This window comes from Corvus cornix, chromosome 2, assembly GCF_000738735.6.
Source record: "Corvus cornix cornix isolate S_Up_H32 chromosome 2, ASM73873v5, whole genome shotgun sequence".
NCBI classification, from domain to species: Eukaryota; Metazoa; Chordata; class Aves; order Passeriformes; family Corvidae; genus Corvus; species Corvus cornix.
Genome location: NC_046333.1, coordinates 8,069,185 through 8,095,457, shown reverse-complemented (window position 1 = coordinate 8,095,457; position 26,273 = coordinate 8,069,185).

The following is a 26,273-nucleotide window of genomic DNA, read 5'->3' as shown; positions in this document are numbered from 1 at the left end:
TTCAGAGCTAGAAGTTTATCCTCCTTGCATCTGAGTGTCCCTAGTCCTCTATGGTATCATGACATGGCATTCCTACATGGCAAGCTTCCACCTTGTTTGTGAGGAAGAGAAACTTCCACCAGGAATTTGTGTGGGGAAAAGGATGGCTCCAGACATGAGGAAACAGCAAAAGGTGACACCTGAGGAGGCTTCATTGACCAGGGAAACTTTTGTCTGTGCATCCAATAGATGCCCCTACAAGTGATTGTGTCATTGTGCAAGATTAAAAACATGGATCCAGTCAATTGAAAACCCATCCAACTGCAGAATCCAAGACCATCTCCACTATGAGATTCAATTGCAAAACTGAGACCCAAGGATGTAAAACTAACACATCATAGTCAAGGCTGTGATGAAAGAGGAAAAAATCTTTTTTTCAGTTTAGGGGGTGTGTAGCTGTGTGAGTATACACAGAGTCATAAAAAGAAAGGTGGAGTATGTTTAAAAGCGAGTCAGGACTTTTTCCTTCAGTATTACAAGTGATGTGGAAAATATCCCTTGCAGCTACTGTGGGATAAATTGCAACATGATCAGAGATATGGATCAGGTGAACACAGAAAGCTGATGAGAGTTTAAATAAATTCTGTCCACCTTTTCCTCTGGCTTTACCTCCACAGATTTGTTCATTCTTCTAAATCATAATGATGCAATTGAAGGGAAAAAATTACTCTTGTCGGAATGTGTATAAAGACATTTGTCCAGAAAACTCATACCAGTAAGCTTGAGTAGGAGCTTTTTTGCTGACACTAAGAAGAAAAAAAAGAAGTTTCATAGGATCATAGAACCATTTAGATAGGATAAGACCTTTAAGAACATCAAACCCAATCATAAAATCCATATAATTCTTAAATTTTGCATGGGAAAAGTAAATAAGAATGATACAGAACTTGATGGACACAGAGGAATCAGTAATGAGAACATTCAAAGCAAATAAAATGAAGGGTTTTTTTCACTTACCAAATTGTTACACTGTGCAACTTGCTGCTGTGAGATTTTCTGGATGCAAAATATACAAAGCAGATAAAACAAAGGCCATTAGTCAAGTCCATCAAACACCGAGAAACAGCTGAATCCTCTGTCCCAGGAATCCTCTAACCTGAAAACTGGCAGAGCCAGGGCACACAGCTCAGGAGTAGGCACTGTTCTTCTCATCTGCTTTCTTCTGGCACCTACAACCAGCTAATGATACCAGCACAGTGTTGGGCACAACAGACATTTTCTTTAACCCAGCAGAATGATTTTTCTGTTCTTCTTCAGTTCAGTTTGATTTTCACACTTCTTACTGTACTGCAATTTTTCCTCTAGCAGAAAGGGTACAGGCTGTCATTTGGCATTATTGGAGTCTTCTAGCTGTCAGGGAGGGATTCTCTGCCCACAGGTGTAAAACAGCCTTGTTGTACCCAAATTTATCCTTGATGAGTTTTCATAGGTCATGGGTGCTCTTAGTGACACTGAGAGGTTTTGATGAGCACCTGCAGCACCATACTAATAGACCATAAAAAAATGAGGTTGTGGAATTAAGCTATTTACAAAAGCAAAATGGAAAAGACAATGTGTATATACATAATGCAGGAGAAGAAGAACATGTCATTTTAGCTGTCTAGAGAACTAGACCATGTGTGTATGTCCATGATTTTCTAAGGGATTTAACTCTTAATATCAGCAACACAGTAATGTTTTTATTAAAACCATTCCCAGGCATTTCCCAAATCCAGTATATATTTTTAATTACAGTCACTTCTACTTAAGCCCTCCATTGTATTTTAACATCTTTGTTTCTTGGCTTAGTACTGAGTAGCATGAAGGTCAGTGCTTCACACAGGCTTGCAGTAAATTTAACTTCTTCAACTGTGCTTTCAATATACCTTTGTCAAAAATCTGTTAGGAAAACTGCCATTCCTACTAATGACAAATTCCATATACTAGTTGGTCTCTGCCTCACTATGTCCCATTCATTGTTAGAATTCAGAAAATGGCTCAATTAGCAGAGAATTTGAGAAATATTGCTGCAGGAGATTTGTGAGGAGAGATGCCAGCAGATAAATGTGAGTCATTTTTCAGCTCAGGAGGCTTCAGCTGTGATTGCACAGACTGATTCTACTTAATTCATTTCTTTCTTTCCATGTATGTAAGGAAGACAGCAGGTGAATAGTAAAATACAAAAAAACGGAGCAAAAACGGGTTATTAAAGTGAATCAAAGTAACAACTGGCTTGGCAAGTACACAGGTATATTATCTATGATTCATGAGCCTGTATTATTTTTAAAATGCCATTAGCCAGGTGATGACTATATGGAGATGATAGTAAATCCCCAAATTTTCTTCAGTTTTATAACTTTCACTCTAAGTCCCTGAATTCACACAGCTCTCAGAGGTCTGAATGCTGCCCTCACTCTCCTCTTAGCAGTGGCTGCATCAGCCCTCTTGAGCTCCTGCCCAGCCTGAATGACTCCAGGATTAGTGCCTCCTGTTTAAAAAATATAGATTGTCTCTCCTGGGAATGAAAAAACATGCGGTAAAAAGGAACTTTGGAGATGGCTCCCACAATAATCACTGAATGTGGCCACTAGAACTGAAGAGTTCCCAGACAGATCAGAATCTTTAATTTATTGATCAAGAGTGCATTTAACTGAGGTGATAAAAAGAATTCACTGTCGTCTGGCATATGGGGGAGAAACTTGGTGAAGAATGAAGTTCAGATCTACTTTTCATCAAGTCAGCATGGGGCCACCAATAACAACCAGGCAGTACCTGCCCATCTGCTGTCTAGTGTTTTGCACAGGGATGGTAGGTTACCTGCTGGTGAAGACTGTGTGCCACGTGAGCAGTGCAAACCCATTTTCAGAGATGGACTGTGAAAACCCATTGGTCATTTCCTAACAGTTCAAACTGTGAACTGCCTTAATTGTCCTGGTGAAGTGACTTCCTTCTAGCAGAGTGTCCTGCAGGAATTCCCCAAGTGAGGGGTGGATTTGCAGTCAAAATCCTTTACATAGCTCAGAAGAAAATAAAAACTTCAGGTGCAGATGATATGGCTTACAAACAAAACTAACAATGTGCAGCCTTAATTGAACTCACCCTCCTGAGCTGTGAGGTTCAGTCTTTAGGTGAGCACTAGAAAAGGGATGTCTTAAACTGTAGCATGAGTTTTATAGGGAGAAGAATGAGAAAATATTCTAAATATTCAGGAACTGACAGGAATTCCTGATGGAAATCAAACCATATTCTTCCACTGACTTCAACAGGAAAAAGATATTTCACCTTGAGATTGTAAAGAATTGCTTTGGGGGAAGAAATGCCAGTGGGATATTAAAGAGTGATTGAAGCTAAGACTTTCCTGATAAAAGGAGTGGAATCCACAAATTTCTGAAGTTCACAAAAAACTGATGTTTTATTTGTTTCCAGCTGTCTAAACAGTTCAGTTTAACATCTCTGTATAAGAATTGAATGTCTTCTGGGTAGAAATTAAGTTTTTAAAATGTAAAGATAGGCACATAATGTGGTTAATATGATGTAAGCTGGAGCCTGAATTTGCAGTAATTTAGCTCATCTGTGGTAACTGCCTGTGGGGAGACTTGTTATATGGTTATAAATGTGTGGTAATTTGAGGTTGCCTATCCCTCTTCTGAATTCCCCCTCTTGGAAGTAAAGGATCTTACATTTACTGACGGGTAAGAAGGTGCACAGTTTTTACTTAGTAGCCAAACACTTGTGGCAGCTTGTTTGCACGTCTTTAAGATCAGCTAATTACAGCAGGGAGAAAAAAAAAAAAAGTTATTAGAGCCATAACAAAGCACTTGAAATTATCAAAAGAAAAATGGTTTTATTTATTGAAATTTAATCTTTTATAGATTTCTAGCCATGTAAATATCCAAGATTTTTTTGCCATTCTTCCTGACTTACTAGACATTATTCACAGGTATCATTTATAATTTCAGTACTTGTAATCTAGAAAACCTAGTGCCACTCCAGAGTAAATAATCCATTTTACTCCTGCTCTTTCTCATAGCTGACTGAAGACTTTTTTTTATTTAGACTGTAAAATCTTTTACATGATTGTGAACTAAAAGACTAACTTTATCTTCTATTTGTCTTTCTGATTTGAGACCATTTACCCTTCGACAGAAGAGATGGAGTTCTATTATAACATGATAAAAAGTAGCAGACTCCATTTGCAAGATATGAATGCCATCAATGGTGAAGAGTTAGGTTTAGTTGTCTGTTGACCAGATCTCATCAAAAGTATTGCTTAGGATTTCAGGCAGGAGAATGCATCAGTACCAAAGTACTCCTGGAACCTTGTAGGATCTGTGTTCAAAACAAGCAGGGAATGAACTTAGGATCTCCTTACTATGGATGTTATGACACCAAAATTTTATATGGACTCAAGAGGAGACCTGAAAAAGACAGTGCTGCCTTGCCAGCTTGGGTCTCCAATGTCTCCAACCCCCTTCCTCTGCCTTTCAGTGGGTCTAACCCTAAGAACCAGGAGAGAAATGAAAAACAGAAAAAGAAAATTTGAGAATTAATCTGAATTAAAAAAATCTGAATTTAGTTTTTAAATAACACATGAAACATTATACCATCTATTTTCACAACAGGTGTTCTGTACTCTCCCTCCAGTAACAAAAATTGTTGACTAACTTTACCGGAAATCTCCTCTAATTAAAAGTGGCTGCAGATTTAGCCTTTCATACAAACATTAAATTAGAAGTGTCCACAGGGTTGCATACAAATCAGAATCCACAGTTACCAGCCAAACCACATGCCGTAGATGTGGCTTTGTAGGAAGAACCCAAGAATTTTCATTCCAAAACCACAGGTACCTACTCCTATCTTGTTTGGCTCCAGCAGTAATAAAGCTGACAGCTTGCATGGGAACCAGCAGCTCTGTGGCCACACTGTGGAAGACATCTAATACCCCATTCCTTGACTGGCCCTAGAGAACAGCCAACCTTGCCACACACAAGACATGGTGTCCCTTGAGGAATTTAAAATTGCCGATAATTTGTGTAATTCATGGGGACTGTTCTCTCTTCCTCTCTAGAAACAGCTCACATATATATTTCCCAGCTTTCTGTTCCACTTACACAGAATTATAGAGAAGGGGAGAGAAAGTTCAGGATGAGGTACGTTCTCCTGACTTCATGCAGTTCTTTTTTTTCTTTGTTAAAAAAAAAATAGGAAAGGAGTATGTGAGGCTGGAAAACAGGCAAAACTACATCTGGCATCATTTCATCTGAGCAAAGTTTCCACAAGAGTGAGTGAAGTACCTCCAAAGCTGGGGAAAAAGTGCTCCACCTCCTGCACACCCACAAGGCTTATCGGATCAGTCATGCTGCAGGAACCTGCCTTGAAGTTCTTGGCCTCATAAGGATCCTGAACACACACTGGTATCAGGTTCTTTCCCAGTGTTTCCAAAACACCAGGAGAGAACTGATTCCTTATTCCTTTTCAAGTTGCTCCTAAAGTGGTGCAAAGCTTGGTTTGAATGCCTTGCTCCCATAACCAAAGCAGGTGAAGATGTCTCACATCTCCCCTGCTCTATACACAGTTTTAAGGATGAGCAGTGATGACTCCTGAACATCAGAGATCACAGACAGCAGAAACAAAACAGCATGTCTTGTGGGGAAATAAACATTTCGTAATTGCTGATGTTTCCTTTTGGATAAGTGAAAAGCCTGAACACATTAAAAAAAAAAAAAAAAGATTTAATTTCTAGTTTAAATACAGCTGCAGTAATTCTTATACACCACACAGCTGTTCAGAGGCCTGGCAGCTGTCCATATCTTATGTGTCCTATAATGTATTTTCCAGTATTGTCCTCTTGACACATAATGACTGTCTTTAACTGTTGGGAAAAGATAGTAGTCCTTGAGTTAAACACATTTATGTCTCATCACTGCTGGCTTTTGCACCCACTGAGCCTCTTGACTTACTTCCCTGTGACCGTGGTCTTGTTAGAGAGGAGAATCATGTGGGTTTTTATTCCTTTCTTTGGCATAAACCTCTGTACTGATGGCTGACCCCAAACTGTACACTTGTTTGTTAGACACAAACCAAAATCATAGCTAACACACATTCACACCGTGCAAATAACTGGGATGACAAATGTTTCGACCAAAACACCAACAGATGTGCCAGTCTCACTGCCAGTGCAGAGTGGGAAGGGTGGCTGACAAGTTTTCCTGACAGCATGTGATGTCTTTCTGAATTAATTTCTTAGAGAATAGAATTTCTGTTTTTATAGATAAAATGAGGCTAAAGAACATCTTACCCTGTATCATGAGTATTTTTGTAAATAAGCTTCTCAATTTTTCTTGCTGACTTTTATTCCAAGCAAAAATAGGTGTGGTTGAAATGCTGTTGCTCAGACTGCACAGAGAAAATGCATTGTAATGTTTAGCTAAAGATGTTGTACAGCTCTGGAAAGGTTTCCTCCACTCTGGCTTCTGACAGCTTCCAAAGTACAAGATACAAAAGCCTCACAAGGTGCTCATGCAACGAGGGCACCATTTCCCTCTTATGACTGGGGAAACTGAGGCTGGAGACAGAAAGCTCTCCATGCTCATGCCTAGTGGCATTCCCTCAATAGTTTTATGGGGACACTTCAGAGAAAGACAAAAGCACATGTAAGGGGCACATGGCTGTGCCTCCTCAGCCTGGATTTGATGGTCCTGGTTCAGTTGGTGTCTTGTTACCTTTACCTGGCTCTGGGTTGTTGCCAGCTCGTGTCCAGCCAGCTCAGAGTACAACCAGGGAAGTGTGGTGTTTTCACCTGTCTTTGTAGGTGCTGCTTATCTTCTCTGTTTTTATAAAATATAAAAAGTAGCTTAAAAGAACATTAAGGTTCTTCAACAGACAAGCCAAGCTGTGCCTCCTTCCTACATGGCACTGAATCTATTTTTCCATTGTGCTGTTGTCTTTTTTCTTTTTTAAAACCATAGATTAGCTTCGGTATCACTTGCTAGCCCCACCTTGCCTCCTCCCATATTTGTATATTCTAGCATATCAAAGCAAGATGTTTTTACATGATAAGCTCTCTTCTCTCTCTGCAGCTTGGGTAAACAATTTTCCCAGAAATGTTTCACTCACTACTGTGTTTCATACGTCACCTGTAGTTTGTAGTTGAAGTGTAGTTTCTACTAGGTAACTACTGTACAAAAGGCATGCCCTGGTTCTATTTGCCCTTAATCTGGGAAACAGTGAGAACAACCACAAGTTACTATTCCTGTGTACCTAAAGATACAGAAAAAATATTGGTTTAGGGAAAATATGTTACCGTATTTTAAAATACATGTGCCCTTTTTAGCTATTCACTCCTGGCCACTGGGAAGTTCATTTTTAACCCTCATTTTGAGTCCAGTACCTTTTTGGCATATGAAAGTATTTAGCACTGAAGTCTATTTACAAAGTTATTCATTTCCTGAATGTTTTTTTAGTTAAAAGAAAAGAGGAGGCCCTCTGGAGCACAGCAGGTGAGCAGCTCATTGCAGGTACCAGCTCTTCATCGTCTCTCAGATGAATATTACATATTGAACAGCAAAAATACATTTTGGACAGACTCTATACTTGGATTTTCAAATGCTAACAAGATGGTAAATGTGAAGAATTTATTTCTAGAAGAAAGCTGCACACTTCTCTCAGCCAAAAGCTAACTTTAGACACTCCAAGTTTGAGACTTGTCAGCCCTGTTTTTCCTGAGGTCTCCCCAAGAATTTTTATAGAAGGGAATTATGACACCCTTTGCAAGACCAATGGAGCTGGGATTAACCTGACAGCATCTTTCAACTGCAGTTTTTTCGCACTAGCAAAATTGCAATTTCTTTGGTATCATCGGGAAGATGTTTGTTTTTTTCCTTTCTTCAAAACTGAGAAGAATTTTTGGTCAAATTTTCAAACAAGTCCACACCAAAGATTGTCACTGTCCCAAAACATGTTGCAGCAACGGTTTTGCAGTCTCACCTAGAGAAACCTCCAGTTTCCCTCTGGAATTTTTCCTGACAGACACCAGCATACCCCTTGCTCCAGATTTTCCTTCATGTTATTTCGTAGGCTTCTGCAACGCCCTTGTCTTTTCCCTGGTGCTTACACGCTTGCCTTACTCATAGGCACTCAGCATGTCTCCCTTTAGCTATACATATTCAGTTCTTTTAATCTTTTATCATAAATCAATCATTCCAGTGCTTAATCATCTGTTCTCTCTCCCCTGGAATGCTCTCCTGCTCCTCTTCCTTCCTCCAATCAGTGTTATGTGCCCAGAACCAAACTAATTTTTCTAATTGCATGACCAAAGCAGGACAGTCATCCTTTGAGTCTATACAATGAGACTCAAGTCAACTAATAGGATTGGTGTGTCATCACTGCCATTGGTACCTGTCAGTCAGCTGATTATTTTGTGTAAATTCTTTAAAAACAGGGATTCAAGAAAGTAGCCTGGATGGAGACGAGGGTGGAAAATGCTGGTGTTTCATTTCAGGCACAGACTGACCCATGGGACTCAAAACCTCAGAGACAATGTGAGAACTCAGATCCAAATGTGGGCTTCACAGCCTACAGGACTCACTTTTATTTGAGGCATTCAGCCTTGTAGCTCTCCTAAAGAAGTCAGACTCTTCCCAGTTCAAGCAACTTCCCAACTCCACTAAAACTACCTGACTGATCAGGACAGAAATCATCCATAGGCATGTAGGCCACAAGGCTTTCCTTTTGAATCATAAATTAATTACCAGAAAAGGAGACATAGTAAAAAAAAAGAATGAGAAAGAATAAAGAAGAGTCTAGGCGTAAATAAGACCCTGGAAAAGCTGAAATTTTCAATCTTTTGTATTGACCTGAAGGGGACAGGGAGAGAAATAAAGGACCCAGTCTTGATGCTAGACTTTTTCCTGTCCCTGAAGAAGAAAGCATTCTTTTTCTATTCTTATTCAAGAGGACTAATTTAACTTGTAAGTGCCATGGAGCTGTACAAACTTGGGCTCTGAGGGAGAACAGAAAAGACTGTGAGTCCATCAGTCCATCCTGGAGGGGCCAGGGAGGCTCTCGGGACAGGACAGTGCTCCTGAGGATGCTGGTGTTGCTAGGGGAGATGGTGTCCCAGGTATGGGCACAATGCAAAGACAGCCTTTACAAACACAGATGAATGTGAAAAGGAGACCAGGTAGGCACAGGTGAATATGAGAACAGACAAAGTCTGACAGGGGAGCTACTCCTAGTGGCTCATGTAAGCAAAACAATTTCACCCCCTTCAAAGGCAAATGGGACCCAGGATATTCTGTTTATAATTTGGGGGATTTTTGAAATCATAAGTCTTTCATTATAAAATGCCTGAAGCCCTCAGTCACAGCAATCAAGCCCTGCAATATCCGGTGTCATGTAAAGAAGTATCTTTTGTATTGTAACAAACATCATCAAAGGGCTTAATTCTAAATCATGTTAGTCAGAAGAATGTACTGATGATCTTTCTGATGAGTACATTTCCTCATCAGAAATTCTATGTTTCTTGCTTCTGTAATCATCTTCAATGGTCAATCTGAAAAAAGCGTCCCTAAATACAAAAGTACTCGAGTGTGTGCTTATGTTTTCATCCTGCTTGTGTTCTTGGACCCAGGTTTTACCCCCATGCTGCAGTGGTGCTGCTCCTCAGGTGTGTCCTTGTGGTACCAGTGACAGCTGTGCCCACCCTTAAGGGTACTTCATTTCCCTTAAGGTTGGGTTGTCACAACAATTGACAAATATTTGGCACAATCAACTTTTTCTGGCAGATTCTTTTTGCTAATATACACGAAATATTTCTACAAGTACACTGCTGGTCAACAATTTTTTATGACCGACTATTATGGGCAGAAGGGCCCCACAACACGTAAGGCCTTAGTCTTACAATATAAGATGGGTGTTAATTAAGCTGCAGTTAATTGTACCTTCATTTGCTTGCACACACAGTGGTGAGATCCAGCCTGTTAATGTCTGATAGAGGCTGGAGGCGAGGGCCAAAATCTTATCTCATTTTGGCCGTATGAATCTCTATAAATATAATCCAATGCAGGTACACGACAGAGCCTGAGCATTCGAGGCAGCCCCCCTAAATAGGAACTTCAGACAAAAGAAATTTTGCAATAGACTGAAAGTTCTGGACTGTCACCAGGGTCCTTTTCATGATAAACATTGAACCATAACAAAGCAGAAAGAGGCCACTTCATGCTTCTGCCTATGGTGATGTTTTAATGGCATACTAAGAGCCCAGTCCACAAGGGTGGCAAATCCTGAAATCTTGTCTTGTTCCTTTCAATCATTGAAAGACCTTCAACCTGCACTCTTCATCTACAGTCAAATCTTAGAGGGCTTGGCATGGTGCTGTGCTGTTGGGGTCTATTAAACTGATTAAACTTCATCACACATCGTGTTTCAGAGGGGTTGCACTCCACCAGATCCATCATCCCCAACCTGGCAGGATGTGGCCACCAATGGGGACAGATTGAAGGGAAACGGTGAGAAAGCTCTAAGAGTAAAAAAAAAAAAAGCATAAGTCTGCAGCAGCCTGTTTGTCTCCTGTAAATACCAAGGAAAAAATTGAAATTAGTTTCTTGGGAGAATTAAGAAAACTGAATAAAGAAATGATCTCTGCCAATGTCTATCACTTGACAGATGGCATCCTAAGGAATTTAACACCTACCTGTGACTTACACAGAGTTATCTCAGGTCTTTGAGAGAGCCTTGGATGTATGTTTTCTGCCTATTCCACTGAGATTTAAAAAGTATATTTGGGTTTACAAGACACTAGTATGCTCTGAGAATAACCTCTACAAAGATTATGCATTTTGGGAAAGATCTGGCAGACTTTCAGGCAGTTTTAAGATCTCTTGTATATGCAAAGGGACCTGTGATTTCATGATTAGAATAGATTTATAGCAGCAGTAGCACCTATTTAAATATTATGATAACTAGTGAAAAAACCCCAATTTTAGATTGCATTTAACTGAAATGTCATCCCTTAATGCTGTTAAGAGAGCTGATTTCTCTCTTTCAGTACTTGTGGGTATTCAGGGTTTTTTTTTAGACGTAATATACATTTAAAGAATGAGAAGGAAATATACCTCACTTTTTAATGAGCCCTGTAAACATAATATCATTTTTAGCATTATTTCATTAATAGAGAGAAATTACATTACTTCTCTTTCAAAACCTGTTTGAATGTTTGCCTACATATCTGCCCATTGTGTTCTTCCACAGGTGAGAACTGAAGCCTTTACTAAAGAGAGGATTTTGGCATGGTAATGTTCAGCAATCCAATATGTAGCCACGCTACTGTCATCAAACTGGCAAAAGAAATCAGATCAAGTTGATTTCTTTTGATCAAGTAGTCATTATCAAATGAAACTAGTTCTAAAATAGAATATTCAGTCATCCTGAGATTAGAGTTTAAGATAAGAGCTTGGTTCTTAGGTGTTATGATAGGTTTCTACTCACAGTAATTACTGATTTTGTATGTAAAACTATAAAGTTTAAGAGAAAATACTGACCCATCTTCACTAGGATGAAGTGAGGAATAAAAATGAAGAGAGGAATAAAAATGGCTTAGATACAGGAATATTCATAGGAAAGCTGTAAGAAGATGAAAGGAACTTTGTCCTGGCACTGTCTGAAAGTTTGAATTTTTTAAAGTTTGCCTTAAAGTACATTGCTTTAGATATGTTGTGTGTATGGCCATTAACTGTTGTTTTCTGTAAGCAATTCTATTTAAGTAAATAAAATACACATTTTTGTAAAGTTCAAGCAAGATGCGACACAGATCTTCCTAAATACGTCCCTTCTCAGCCACTCAGATGTCATTTTCTAAGCCCTCAGTTTTACTGTCAGACTATGTGTAAGAATTAGGAAAAATACATGTATTTTTTAAAAGATGATATGCAGTTAATATATTGATCAAGAATTTGTGGGGGAGCTAATTCCCAGCAAGGCTAATGAAAACCAGGCTGTCTGATGCCCAGATGGATGATCACTTCTCAGTTGATTGTAAAGGTAAATGTTTTATGCAGCGAAGACTCAGTATCCTGTTTGGGTGTTCAAAGATGCATTCTCCAGCTGCAAGGAGAATCTTTTTTAAAGCTTATTAAAATGTAGTATCAAAGCTGCTTTTGAATCAAAAGTAGATTTTCAACTAACTTTTTCGTGCTGAATTATTTTTTCAGAAAGCAGCAAGAGTTAAAACCTTCTTTGCAAACATAGATGTTTTCACTGCAGGCATGAGTCCCTGGCCTAATCAGCTGCCCTGTTAGAAACATGTTCGTGCACAACGTGGTCCATGTCAGCTTTGTAAATAGAACTGGTAACTCTGAAAATGTCCATTTAATTCCAGGACCAGGCAGACCACCATGAGGGCTATGTGGTGTATGGCTATGTGGTACACATCTCCTCCAGTGGGACAATCTGCATGTAATTTATTTAACGAAGAGTATCTTTCTACCATAGTGGAAAGTTTCAGATATTATTGACTCTTCTGCTAGAAAATGAACTCCTCAAAGCCTGAGTTTTATGGGCAAAAGCACAGAGAAACTGAAAGGAGAATAGACTAACGACTTTTAAATTTTCACCACAAATGAAGATGTTTTTATCTTTAGGGAATATCCAGTTAAAATAAAACATAAATAAATATTCATAATGTTTCCCTGTGTAGATGTAGCGATGTATCACATTTTTCATTACTCCAATTTTAGATGTAAAACAAAAAACCCCTTTTGCTTTTTTTGAAACATACTCAGCCTGCTAACAGTGCCAGAAAAGCAAAGTTAATAAGCCAATTTGTTTCGTTTTCAAGCAGACATCCTTGTGTTTTATCTCAGGTTGCTTTTCAAGCTACAGAGAAAGCACCTGTAAACATGTGTTGCAGAACTACCTCATTATCCTCATTCAAACCCTTTGCAAGCACCATTAGTCAGGAACTGTTTTCAAGCAGATGCATTTCTGAACTTTATACACTTTTTCCCAGTAAATTATTCACTCATCCAAAGTGACTCTTTTTTTTAGTTCCTGTCCAGCTTGGTGGTCCTTTGCATGCAAACTGAACAATGGATTTAAAGTCCTAATAAATGGAGGGCAGACAGACACACAGGCTGATAGCAATATACTTCTTTCCAAAATACGTGATTTCTCCATTTTTCATGTATGAAACTCCTGAGTTCCATTTCTTAAGGTTTTAGAGGGTTTGGTGCCCAGACACAAGAACTATCAGGTGGCTTTGATTCTTTTGATTTTCTTTAATTTCAGTGGGAAGAGTGGTCCTCAGTTTCTTTTTAGCCTCGTTTTGCTCCATGAATCCATGAATCCTTTGTTTCCCCAGATGATTAAAAAATTCCTGTCAATTTAGACTGTGTGAGTCATCCAGATAAATACACTCATTTTAAGGCAACATGTGGAACCCAAAAGCTTCCAGGACGCCCCAAAGGTATCCTGATTGCAGGGCTTGCAACGTAACTTAATCTTTAACACTCCAACACTTAAAAATGTTCTTTTCCACTCTATGCTGAGTAAGGCTTATAGCAAATCTATACCTTTACTTAGGCTTTTACGATTATGTTTGTCATCATATTTGGTCAACTTTGTGTTCCTTTAGCAATGACAAGAGAAAATGACACTCAAGCATGTCTCAAAATAAAGCAGAAATTAAAAACAATGGCTCACCACATCTCTCCTTGACCACACTGTTATTCCAGGTGGCAAGGTGACTTTAGGCAGAGGGAAAGTTATATCTGTTGAACATCTATAGTTTATACTGAAAGAGAATTTAGGAGAGGGAAGTTTTGATGGGGAATAGAACATGAAGAACAGAGTATATCAAATATACTGAAATCCCAGTAACTTCAGTGGGCAAGCAGACACAGGGGAGACAAGGCTTAAGTTCATGGCTATTCACAGCAGAACCAGACTGATAGGTTGTTGAGGTCTCTGAGCTCTTAGTATGGATAACCAGTGATAGAAAAATACTTCCCTGGCTGATAAAGCTGCAGCAACAAGAGAAGAGTGAAGTCACTGCAGGTTTTATGGAGCAAGGATTTTGTAGGGACAGCTGGACGACAAGCTCCTTGTCCTGTTGGCAGGTGACTCTCTCCCCACCTCAAAGGCATTCAGAGTTATTCTGCCTCAAAGAGGCATTCAGAGTTATTCTGCATTAGTGAGATCCAACTCTGTACTCTTTAAATCAGCTGAAAAACTCTTCACTATTACAAGATGACAGTTTAACAGGCAGCTCCCCTTCTTGCTTTCTACTTAGGGGAACAAGCCACACCATAAACATGGGACTTGGTACAGCTCAGAGCCAATGTATGGGTCCGTCTTGGCTCTCTGGATATAAATACAGGTGAGTCACTGGATGTGCCTGTACACACCTTGAAAGAAAAGTACCTGAAATGATCGCTGACTGCCAGGAAACTGTGCCAAATTGTTGGCAATGTCCTTTGCTCCTCCTTGGCTCATCTTCATTCATGAGTGCTGAGCCAAGTCAGAGTCTGCCCTTTGGCTCGTTTCATTGGCTGGCTCATTGCTACGATGTACATGTTTTCTAATGAACAATTGTGTACACCCATGTACATACACACACACACAAACGCAAATTTTCCACAGATTTCAGCACCACTTGTCATGACTTTAGTGGCTCTTCTTTCAAAGGGTGTGTGGTGAATATTATTTATGCTTGTGACAGCATGCACGGAAGTTTCTCTGCTTCTGAGGATTTTACTTCAGTGTTTGCTTACCTGCTGCATGGAAGTCCTCTTGGTATCATCTTAATTTGCTTAGATAAAAGAGGAGTCAAGCAAAGAATTTCTGTAGGTCATTTAAATAAGTGCTTCCTTTTAGATCAAAATTTGTACCTGTGCATAAATGTGACCTAATGGTTCAATTCTGATCTACTTAAGGACATGAAAGTGTTTAATAATTCCTATGAATTCAGTGGCCTCGTTATAGATCCTCATGGGTATATCTGAGAACTGAATTTGGTTTGCCAACCAAAAGAATCCTAAACTGCCTCTTTTTCTCTTTGCTGATGGTGTGCATGGTGCACACTACTTTTTCACTGTAGTGGGATGAAAGATATTTTCAAAGATACTCTTGCAAAAATAAAGTGAGGGTGTTGTACAGCCAGGGTTTCACCGGGAAACGCTCCGCTTTTCAAAAAAAAAGAGAATTTTCCTCCTCCTCTGCGTGAGATCTTTGCCAAAGGGTGTACATGTTACTGTTGCAGCCAAAATTACTGTTATAGCCAAGGGATGTACACGTTTCTGTGTAAACGCCTTGCCAAAGGGTGTGCGAGTTACAGTTCAAAGTTACAGTTGAAGGGGCATTCCTGGCTTTAACGTTTGTTATCTTCTTATCCAGTCAATTAAACGCGGTTTATTTTCAGATGGCTGAGGGGATTGCTCATGTGATGCAGAGACTATTGCTATGGAGCCCTTAAAAACAAGTTCCCTTTTAACTTTTTGGTGTTATGAAAGGTATTACTGGTACTCATGGTATTCCCCATTCCTTGTACAATACGTGCTTCTGCAAAGAATAGCTTACCTCCAATTAAAGATGGTAAAAGAGCTCCATTTTTTTCTCTAAGGGTGCCCCAGGCCATGCATGGCTGTTTAGCAGGCTACTGCGTGCAGCTGTAGTCACATTTTGCATGGTTTTGAATTAATGGCAATAGCTCAAGAAACAGATCTGGTTGGCAGACTGAATTTTCCAGCATAAAATACCTTTAGACAGTGGGGTGAAAGCCACAGCAAAAAAAAATTGCAAGAAATTGGAGAACAGGTCAAAAAAGTAAGAGAACAGAACTGGTTGAAAATGTACAATGAATCCTCCATATTTTCTGGCCGGTGCCATTGGAAATCTGATGGCTCTGGTCTGCCAGGTATGTGCTCTCTCTCTCAGGCAATAATTTCTCAGATTAATCCTTTACTATTCTATCAGAGCTCCTCACCACTGTCAATGAGTTGTTTCTTCCACTGTTGTGGTTGATCCTAAGCAGATGTTTCCCTGCTAGAACTCTGGTTCATCTGGTCTATTTTGTGTTAGGAGGAGAAGTTGAACTAAAAGTTCCATGGACATTGGCCACTAGATCTCCTTTGACTGTATAGAGAGACCAGGGTGGTTTCTTCATTAGGAAGAAGTCTTTCGTTCACCTTTGCCTTCAGACATTTAAAGAACTAACATTGGTCTTTAGACATCTACAGCAGTGTTAGTTTTTCAATATATCAGAACTAAAGAAAGATAACTAATCTTTCTGAAACAGATATGAAAAAGTTGCCCTCTTGAGATGCTTGTTTATCTTCATAGACTAGAGAATTTTCCAGGAATAAATGAGACTAGATCAGGTCTAAATTCTACTTATTTAAAGTTGGATGAGATAAATCTCTTCGTCTCACCACTGATTCACACCAGAAATAAGGCAGTTCAAAGAAAGACAAACAAGGTGAGTAGGAGCAAGGAACACTTTTGTTTGATATATGTATGATGAGAAACTAATTTAGAGGGAAAGTAGGTAAAGAATAACATGATAGGGCTGTTGACTAGCAGACTGGAAGAGACAAAATTAATACAGATACTACTCCATTCCAGCCAGGAGAAAAGGAGGATCAAATTGGATGGAACAAGCTTGAATATGGAAAAGAGAACTCCTTTCCTCCATACTGCAAAATCATCCCATAGCCATGACAGAGCAAGACCCCAACAGTTTCAAAGGACTTGGAAAAAGATGGCAGGTATAACAAGACGAGGAGGACACCAGCAGTTGCTTTAGTTAGTGAGAAAATGCAATTACTTTCTCACACAGGGGTAAAGGGTTACACTGTATGATATGTACAGATTGGTGCAAATTGAACTGCTGACCTTGTCATTAGTCATTCTATGAGAAACCTAAAAAAGTTTGTACATTTGCCCCAAGCCTATGTTTGATTTCTGGATGCGTAGCCATATTTACCTAATGCTTGTAAACAAGCCAAAACTTGCATGCATAAAAATGATATTTTTCTTTCTTAATTTGTTTAGAATTTGCTCCTTATGTTGCATGTAAAAAGTAACATTGCTTTTATTTGTTGAAATGAAATCACTTCTGACTTTCTCTTTTATGTCTTCCACTTTTACAAGATGTTTCTTCTGGCAATATCAGTCAACTTTCTTTACCTTGCTCTTTGTTCCCACATTGCCAATATTTCTGTGCTGCTGACTTCTGCACATATCCTCAGGAGTTTTTCTGATGATACCGTGAACAGGAGACCCTGGATGTTTACCAACTCCTTACTTATTTATTATACCTGGCTCACTTCCTAGGACACAGTGAAAACAGTGTCTGTTCTTGTTGATTGCTAAACAAACCTTGTAAGGAAACAGTCTTCCACTATGTCTAGGAACATTGCTTCTTCCCTTGGGACCCCATCACTGTCATCAAGAGCAACACCTGGAAAATAGTGGCTGTCTGAGCTTCTGTACAAACCTTGCTACCTGCACATTTATCCATGTTTTTCAGCAATATGCAAAGGGATATCTGCTCTGTTTTCTTGCTCTTGTCTTTAGTATTTATGGAGTTACACCTCAAAATCTGTGAGCTGCATTGCCAGATACAATTTACTGAAACATTCTCTTCTACATTTAATCCAAAGCTTAAACACACAGCATTGATTAACTCATCAGGTTATGGAAAACTCCGAGGCCAGAACAAAGTTTGTGCTCCTCAAAGAATCTGTGATTCAGCTGCTTTTCTGTCTGTAGCATGTCCAGCATTATATGGAGCTGAAATTTTCAGCACTGCCCTAGAGATTTGGATACTCATATTCCCTTAAAACATCATTCTAAACATTTCCAAAAGAATTCCAGGAATGCTCATGCAGCTATGAGTCTCTTGCCTCATCTCTGACCGACCTGCCATATGTGCTTATGAAACATTAAAACTTGCATTATTCCAAATGCATCTCCATGATGGTGCTGCCTTTAATATCAGTCATAGTGAATCTCCAGTAACAAGAATTTGCATCTTCTTTTACATCTGCCAGGAAATTTGTGTATTCCCATCTTTTTTCTTCCGGGCTGCCTCAATTTTAATGGAGTGATGTTTTCCCAGAGTTCCTACCACTATTTTAAAACTGAGCAATATCTGGCAAAGAACAGTCAATACTTAGTTTTGAAGGGCTTTTTAAGCAGCTGGAAACCCTGGCTGTCAACCTGCTACACAGCAGTTTATATATGTCTCCTTTGCGCCACTGTCTCTGGGGTTTGTCAGTGCAAATGTGAAACTGTCGAATCACTGGAAGTCTGTTGGTGGAAACAGTGCTTGCAAAGCAGAGGAAAGCAAAGAAGAAAGACAACAGAGATGAAAGATATAAAAAAATGAAATTAGCCTCTGAACTGCTGCTGATGTTTCTGAATGGTATTATTTTTAAATAGGGTGCCATTTTTCCCTGAAGGGGCTTGACTTCTCTCACTGCTTGAGTGCACAGTGTGATCAAAGAGATGACCAGTCTCAGTTCCAGGCTCTGACTTGGTCTGTATCCCAAAGGGTCTCCTACCATAGCCCCTATTTCTAGAACCCCCAGTAAAAAGTGGCAAGCTCTCCTGAGTGCATTCCTGAGCAGGAGGAGACTTTCATGCCTTTGTACCCACCTCACTCCACAGCCAAAAGATGTTGCATTTCGCCTCGTGCAGGAGTCCAGGGCACAGCCAGAGGGCCTGCCAAGCCTCCTTCAGTGATTCCACACAAACCCATTCATTCCCCACTCCACATGCCTCTAGAAGCCCAGAGTCTGTTTCTCAATTTTATCACCTGACAAATTTCCATGACTTCACTTCATTGAGTCTAACAGGGAAAAGAGGTCACTTACACTCAAATTCCTGGGACTATGTCACATGTCCCACAGACTATGACACACATCCCACTGTTTGATTCCTGGTGTGACTGGGGAATCATGTGTAGCAGTACAGCAAGTTTGCTCTTGCACTGACCTGCAACTGTTGAGTCCATGACACAAGAGGTTACACACAGCTTTAATAACTATAACTCTCCTGTCTTATCTGCCACACTGAGTGCATATAAAGGCAAGTATGGAGAGTAGATAAGCATCCTTGTGTGACACAGAGGGTAAAGTCAGCCCAACTGTGAAGCAGATAATCCTATTTACCTCATCTGTATCAGCCTAGCAGACCATCCACATCTTCTGCCTTCGTTGCCAAGGAGCAGGCAGGCACCTCCTTGTCAGACACTTCCAATCTGCTTTGCAAGTGGAGGTGTCGTAGCCCAACTCAACATGTCCTTAAATAGTATGGTTGTGAGCAGGAACTGGCATTTGCTGGATGGGAAAGGGCAGGGACGCAGCTAATCCCAGGCGAGCCAACCACAGTGTGTTCTGGGAGTCAGAACCACCAGCATCCTCAACAGAGATTAAGAGTCCATTCACTGAATAGCATTGACTCCTTGATGCACTGTATGCTTGTCTTGCAGTTAGAGCACCTGCTGCTGGCCACAAGAACCTCATCCTCATTATCCTCCTTTAATCTGAACAAACATTGTCCTGATGATTTTTATGTTCTAAATGCTCATCCTACTTGTACAACAAAGCTGATCCTGCCAGAGAGCTCAAAAGTCATTTCAAATCTGTTGAAAGCTCTCATGTTTTGCAGGTAACCTGGGCCAAATCACCCAGCCTGGCCTAACTTTTGTAGATCGGTGGCCCAAAACTCAACATCCCTGGGCCTTTCCAGGCTTGTACTGGGATTTTCACAGCCCCAGATTTACCAGTGTTCAAGCAAGAACAGTGGAAAACCAAGATTTTGGCCTCCCTCTTTATCTTTTGAGGAAGTTAACCTCAATAGAAGTTAGTTATTTATGCAATACTTCAAGTTGGTCTGGAGGAAAACAAAAATCAATCACGCAGATGTTTTGGGCTGTTTTTCTCTCTCTCTTGCTCTGATGCACAAATTAAGCCAGGGATTAATCAAACAATTAATTGACAAGAACCCTGATTTATGTCAAGTTAAGTTACAGCACCAAATATTTGCATAGTGTTGGATGTAGATTTAAACACAGACTCCATAAGTATTTTTTTCAACTACGAACATTTCTTGAGGATAATCCAAGTGCAAAACTCAAGCTCTTTCTCCTTCCTGATGATTTGAATGGATTGATTGTGGCAGCAGTCACACTATTTGTGTTAAAACCTTAATCTGATAAATGAATCTCAGGATGATTTTTAGAAGCACAAAGGGCAGTAATGTATCTTGCTCCAACTAACAATTCTACAGAGTTAGGCACCATGCTCCAGCTTACATTTTCAAAGATTTACCTTCTTTGTCTTGAAAGCTGTGTTGACCTCGAGCTCCATTGAGGACATTCTTCTGAGAAAAGCCAACAAGCAGTCTCAGACCTTCCTGTTGATGTGTGAAGAACAACTGAGTAACCAAAGCACAGGGAAAGAGACTGATGTGCTCCAAGCAAGGAAAAAAATTTCTCAAGGTAAAATTGTCACAGCTTGTCTATAACTCAGAATCTGGAACCTCTTTCAAAAAGTAACTGCAAAGTGACATATACACACACACACATATCTATCTATCTATCTATATCTATCTATCTATATCTATATATATCTATATAGATATCTCGTTTAGGTACCAAAAAGATCTTCTAAGGTTATATTCCTTTGTCAAAAAGGGACCCTAAGACTGCTGCTGTTTAAGATAGTCCTTTGGAGAGGTAAATCCAGTTCTCTGTCCTTTAACATGTTGTCCCATTCTGGCACAGTGCTCTGTGTACCCTGCAAGGTGATGTTTGTGAGGTGATTTTAATGAAATTTAACTAATTTTATTCAAATCTATTATTTTAAGATTGTGTAACCCATGGATTTAAAAGATATGTTAAAAAATATTTGAGGCTTTGCTAGAGTTTTCCAGCTGTTTTGAGAAGTTGAACCTAAATCCTGGTTTGCTAAAGCAGTGCTGGTCCCTAGCAGCAATTTGATTTTCTTTATCTATTGGATGGGAAGGAGAGCAAGTTTCTTTACAGAGCTAAGCCACACTGTTTGCAAGGTGGCATAGGCAGTCTCTCTTTTACCAGCACGTGGGAGCACAATGCATCTCCTGCCTTACCTTCTGCTAAATCCTGCAGCCTCCTGGGCTCTGCTGGGCTCATCTCTGGGCTGGGTAATTCTCCACAGACTGGCTCTCTGGGCTGCTGCTCCCGTGCAAACAAAGTTGTCGTGACACAAGAGCAATGCCTGCGAGGTTGTCCGCAAACAAAGCCATGCTTACCGAGTTTATCTGCATGAATTGGTAGAGCTTGCCTGTTCCTGCCCAGTTCTTTTGGCTCAGACACCTTAATACTGAGTATATCCCTTGCTATATGCTGAGTAATCTGTTGTGAAAAATGCCTCCAAAGAGGCCCCATTATGCACGCTCTCCTACCAGGCAGCATTAAAATCCTGCCTAAATGGCCTGATGGCTGATTAAAGTCCCAGAAGTTTTTAAATGATTATTTATGCTTCTCAACCATTATCTAGTGATTGTTGAAGCACCTTGCCGGAAGCCTGCTTTGTGGTGAGTAATGAAATAATGCAAATTGATGGGAGCTGGTGCCTATTTTTAAAGGAAAACAGGCTTCATTGGATGACAGGATCAATGTAGTCTGTGTGAGCTGTTGAAAAGATTTGTTGTCGGGTACATCAGGTTCCCCATCATGACAATCCACACAGAAGGGCGTCAGAAAACCTTTCTGACCTCTCTGACTGGGAGACTTGGGCAGTGTAGCCATGAGTATGGAAACAGAGAGGGGAAATGATGAGTGGAGAGAAGACATGGAGAAATCCCAGAAATACATAAAAGCTTTGGCTTTACACGGCTGCATGACGAGTTATGGATCATCATATCATACAGATTATACATTTTGCCACCATCCCAAGATCCCAGCAAGGGATCACTGCAGCTTTCTTGGACCTCTGCCATATTCTGTGGCTAGGGCCACAGATGAAGTTCTGTTTAAGTTTTTTTAGATAATTTAGGATTTAGCAGCTTGTCAACAGAATATACAAGAACCTATTAATCCTAGATTTACCGTTTTGAACATGATTTCAGCCAGCTATGGTTTAACTCATTGTTGCCTGTGTGTTGTTCCAGTTTCTGGTATTTAAAAAGAACCAAGAGACAAAGCCAAGTTTGAAGGCCACCAGCTTCATGAAGCAACCATCTGATAAAAAAAGTGAACAAATACCAAGAGAAAAAATTGACAAAGACCCCGACCTTCTAATGTTGTTCTGATTAAGACTAATAATCAGGGTATTCAGTGAATATTAATTTTCAGGCACATTTCTCTTACCTCCATGACTTTGAAGTAACCCCTAAACATTAATGAAAATACACGTGAGAGTAAAAAGTGGCTCTTTCACTGTCTCAGTTTCTCTTGGAATTGAAGGTGTTTGGTGTGTACTAAAAGATTAAGGTTTATTGGTTTCCTCCTTTGTTTGCTTTTCATTGGGCATTGTTCCTGTGAGAAAGCTCTGATTTAAAGTTGCTGCATTGCAGTATGATGTGCTCAGTCATGAGACTCAAATCCCAAATGACAGGCCAACTGAGATTCCTCACAGCTAGATCTCATCTAAACTAACTCTGGCAAAGAGCACCTTTTTACTTTGGAGACAGATTTGAAACTGAAATGTTAGAAAAATTATTTTGATTTGGATATTTAAGTATTCTTGGTGTTTAAAGCTGTAGTTCAGCCCCACTCCACTGGGGTTTTTCAGTGTTATTGCGTCCAAAACATTCAATGTGAGCTCCTGAGAGTCATTGTGGTACATAAAATTGACCTGAGTCTGAGTCTAGGTGTCTTAGTCCATTCAGACCTGCTTTAGACCCTTCTTACAGGAACCCTGCCTTTGCTTCGTATCCACATGCAAACTGCAGAGTTCCTGCGTTCCCACAGTGAGGTTCAGGTTTGTGTGGAATTCACTCAGCTTAGAAATTTAAGCATTTCTAATTTCTATGCTCTGGAGACCCAGCACAGCATTTAAAGAATACCTAATGTATGCAAACTCAATTTTGCCCAGCCCAAAGAAATGTAGTTGTCACCACTGCCAACTTTTGCATTGCTCTTAATTAAACGTTTGCCTTTGTTGGTTTACAAGAGAGGAATCAGCAGCTCCAGCGACTTGAATTAAAGAGTGCAGGGGTGCCATAGATGTCCATGGAGTCACAGAACAGATAGCCTGATGTCCTCATATTACGAGGCACATCCTGATGGCACTCCAACCATCAATACACAACATGTTTGTATAAAAATAAATGAAAAGCAAAGAATCACCAACAGCTGTAGCCCTTACAATGTTTTAAAAGTGCATATAAAATCACTCCTTGTGAATTTCCATACCAGAATTAATGTTCCTGCCCAGAAACTTGGGAGATAGTCCATGGATACATAATAGACTGAGGAGTTAGAGCCCACAGCTGCCACCTCCCAAAATGGAGCCCTAACTGCATCAAACAGCACATTTTGGGCCCATCATGTGGCCAGATATACAAGAATGATGGGGCCAAATGGCCACTTAAAGGCAACCTAACTAATGTTTAGGAAGATGTCAATTATGGACTTTGTGCACAAGCTCCATTAGGTTCCTCAGGGAATCAGGGTGGTTTCTGTGGAATGTGATGTACATTACACAGTTTGGCATTTCTGATCTCCCTCGAATATACAACAGCACTGGAGACCTTCACTGTTTGCAGGGGACTTTGATTTTCTCTCTGGCCACACGAGTCACCTCTTCCTAGCTGTACACAGAGTCCCTTATCATGTGAAAAAGTGCTCCATCCAAACAATGTGAATTAAAGGTAAAGCAGGACTACAGAATTCCTTCTTTGTAATAAGTTATCCATTAAATACCACTTGAGCTTTTCTTGTTTTAAAGCATATGTCAACATAATCTTAAATACTTTTTATAAAGTACTAGTAGTAAGTCATTAAAAATGACAAAAATGTCTTTAATCTATAAAAAATATTTTAATCAACTCAGATATCTTTTTCAACATAACAAAATAAACACAACCCAGACTAGGCTATCTAATCTTCAGCTCACACTGGGATGACATTACAACAGAATGTCAGAATCACCAGCTAAATTCATTGGGTGCTTACTGCTCTCAGGAGCTTTCAGGTATGTTCTCCTCACTACTGTGGAATATCCTAGTTCTTTTTAAATATTTACAGATGTCGAATATTTATATGTTTGCATTTCCTCGGGGGTAAATCCTTGCACTTTCTGAAAGGTGCCATGATTGAGAAATAGGAAATAGCTTTTTGGTAGCCATTGATCAAAGGCAAGATAATCATTCAATAACATTTATGAGCAGCCATTCAGAATTTTTGTCCTCTTCATTTGATTAAAATGACCAGAAATCTTGAAGAAGGCAGAGGAGTTCAGAGAACAGGGGAGAAACTGGTAATTATATGGAATGGAATATAGTTTGGGATAACCATCTATAACATAACCATATCGCATTAATAACTTAAATGCAATATTTATCCATGTAGCATACTGCATAGTTGAGAAGCTATGTTGAAAGGTGGCCTTCTGTTTTTAAATTACTCTAATTGAAGCTGATCTGTGTTTTATATGGTGAGGCCATAATAAAGAGCAGGATGCAGCATAAAAGTTTATGATAATTATGTGCATGGTTCACAATGTGTGCTTGATCTCCATTCATATTTCATACTTTACTGTATGACAATTATCAAACACTTCTTTTCTGTGAGCCTTATTCCCTTTTCATGCTGCTTCTAATTGAAGAGAAGAGATCTCCACAGAGGGATTTCTACCATTTAGTCATATAAACAGAGATGGAGATCTCTCTGTGGTATTTTCCCAAATAAATATTTGCTGAGATTTAACAATCACATTGTCTAATGATGGACAAATTTAACTTCTACTCAGACCAGTTTTGTAAAGTAAATTTTGTAGATTTATCTATTCTCCACAAATTTAAGCTATTTTGTGTTTTTAATGGAGTCTGTAATAGACATCTGTCTGTCATAACCAAACACTCAATTTTATATCTATGCTTGTTTCTTTGCAGGAAAGCAATGGAAGACTCAGAAAAACTGTTCTCTTGGACTGAGGGACTTCTCTCTTCATGCTCAAAGATATGTAGGTGATACAATTTTGTGGCTTTGGTTCATGTGATGGTTGATATCTGTGGTTCAGAGTGTTGGGAAATTTGCTCCTCTCTAACCCAGGCTGTTTTTTCTACTGAGGACCAAGAGGACCTGTAGATATGATACCTCCCAAGGTACAATCACTACAGGGAACAACACCCTGGCTTTCACCTCCTGAGAACAAATATCCTTCTTTGCTAGTGAACGTGTGACAAAAACTACTTCCATTTGCTGACAGTTTCTGGTGCTGTATCCTCATTTCTCTATTAAAACATTAAGTACACTGTGCTTTATGTATGTATTTCACACATTTACACAAACACAGACAGATTTCTTTCTCAGTACAGGCAGTACAGAACCCTTTTTACACCATTACTGCAATAAAGGGAGCTCTAGTAAAGGTGAAGGAAAGGTGAATCACAGCTGGAAAGAACACACTTACTGCTTCTTATTTTTGCATACACTAAGCATGCAAGGGTAGACACAAGTCATTCAGTATTCATTTTATTTCTGAATTATTTCTTCATAACTTTTTGCCTCTGTTTTCTTTAGAAAAGGGTGACTGATAATGATTTTTTGCTAAAATTGCTTATTTGTGTATGAGTTTTTAGCCATGTCTGTTCTTGGAAAGCAGCCTCCCTCCTCTGCAAAGCAGTATTCCAATAATGCTTGTGTTTCTCAGCTCTGGGCTGGAGAGACTATGAAAAGTATCTCCCTTTTTAACAAATCTTTCAAAACTACTCAGCCCCTTAATTTCATTATAAATTGGACTTGTACAAATCCTTACAAGTATGGTTGCCCTTTGACAGTTCTTCCTGCTTTAGTCTTAGAACAGCAATGGGAACAGAACTCTTGATCACAGCAGGAATGCGTTTATGATCATGCATTGCTCAAGTCTGTTTTTATTTCTCGTTTTATGTAAAATGCTGCAGTAATCCCTTTAGAATTCCCCTCAGCTTAAATCTCAGAGACTGTTCAAGACTGCCTCTTAATGTCTCAAGAGCACTTCAGCTCACATAAGCCTCATATTCAACAGGTAAAGCCCACTTTGTTCTATAGAGATGGCTGAAGTAATGTA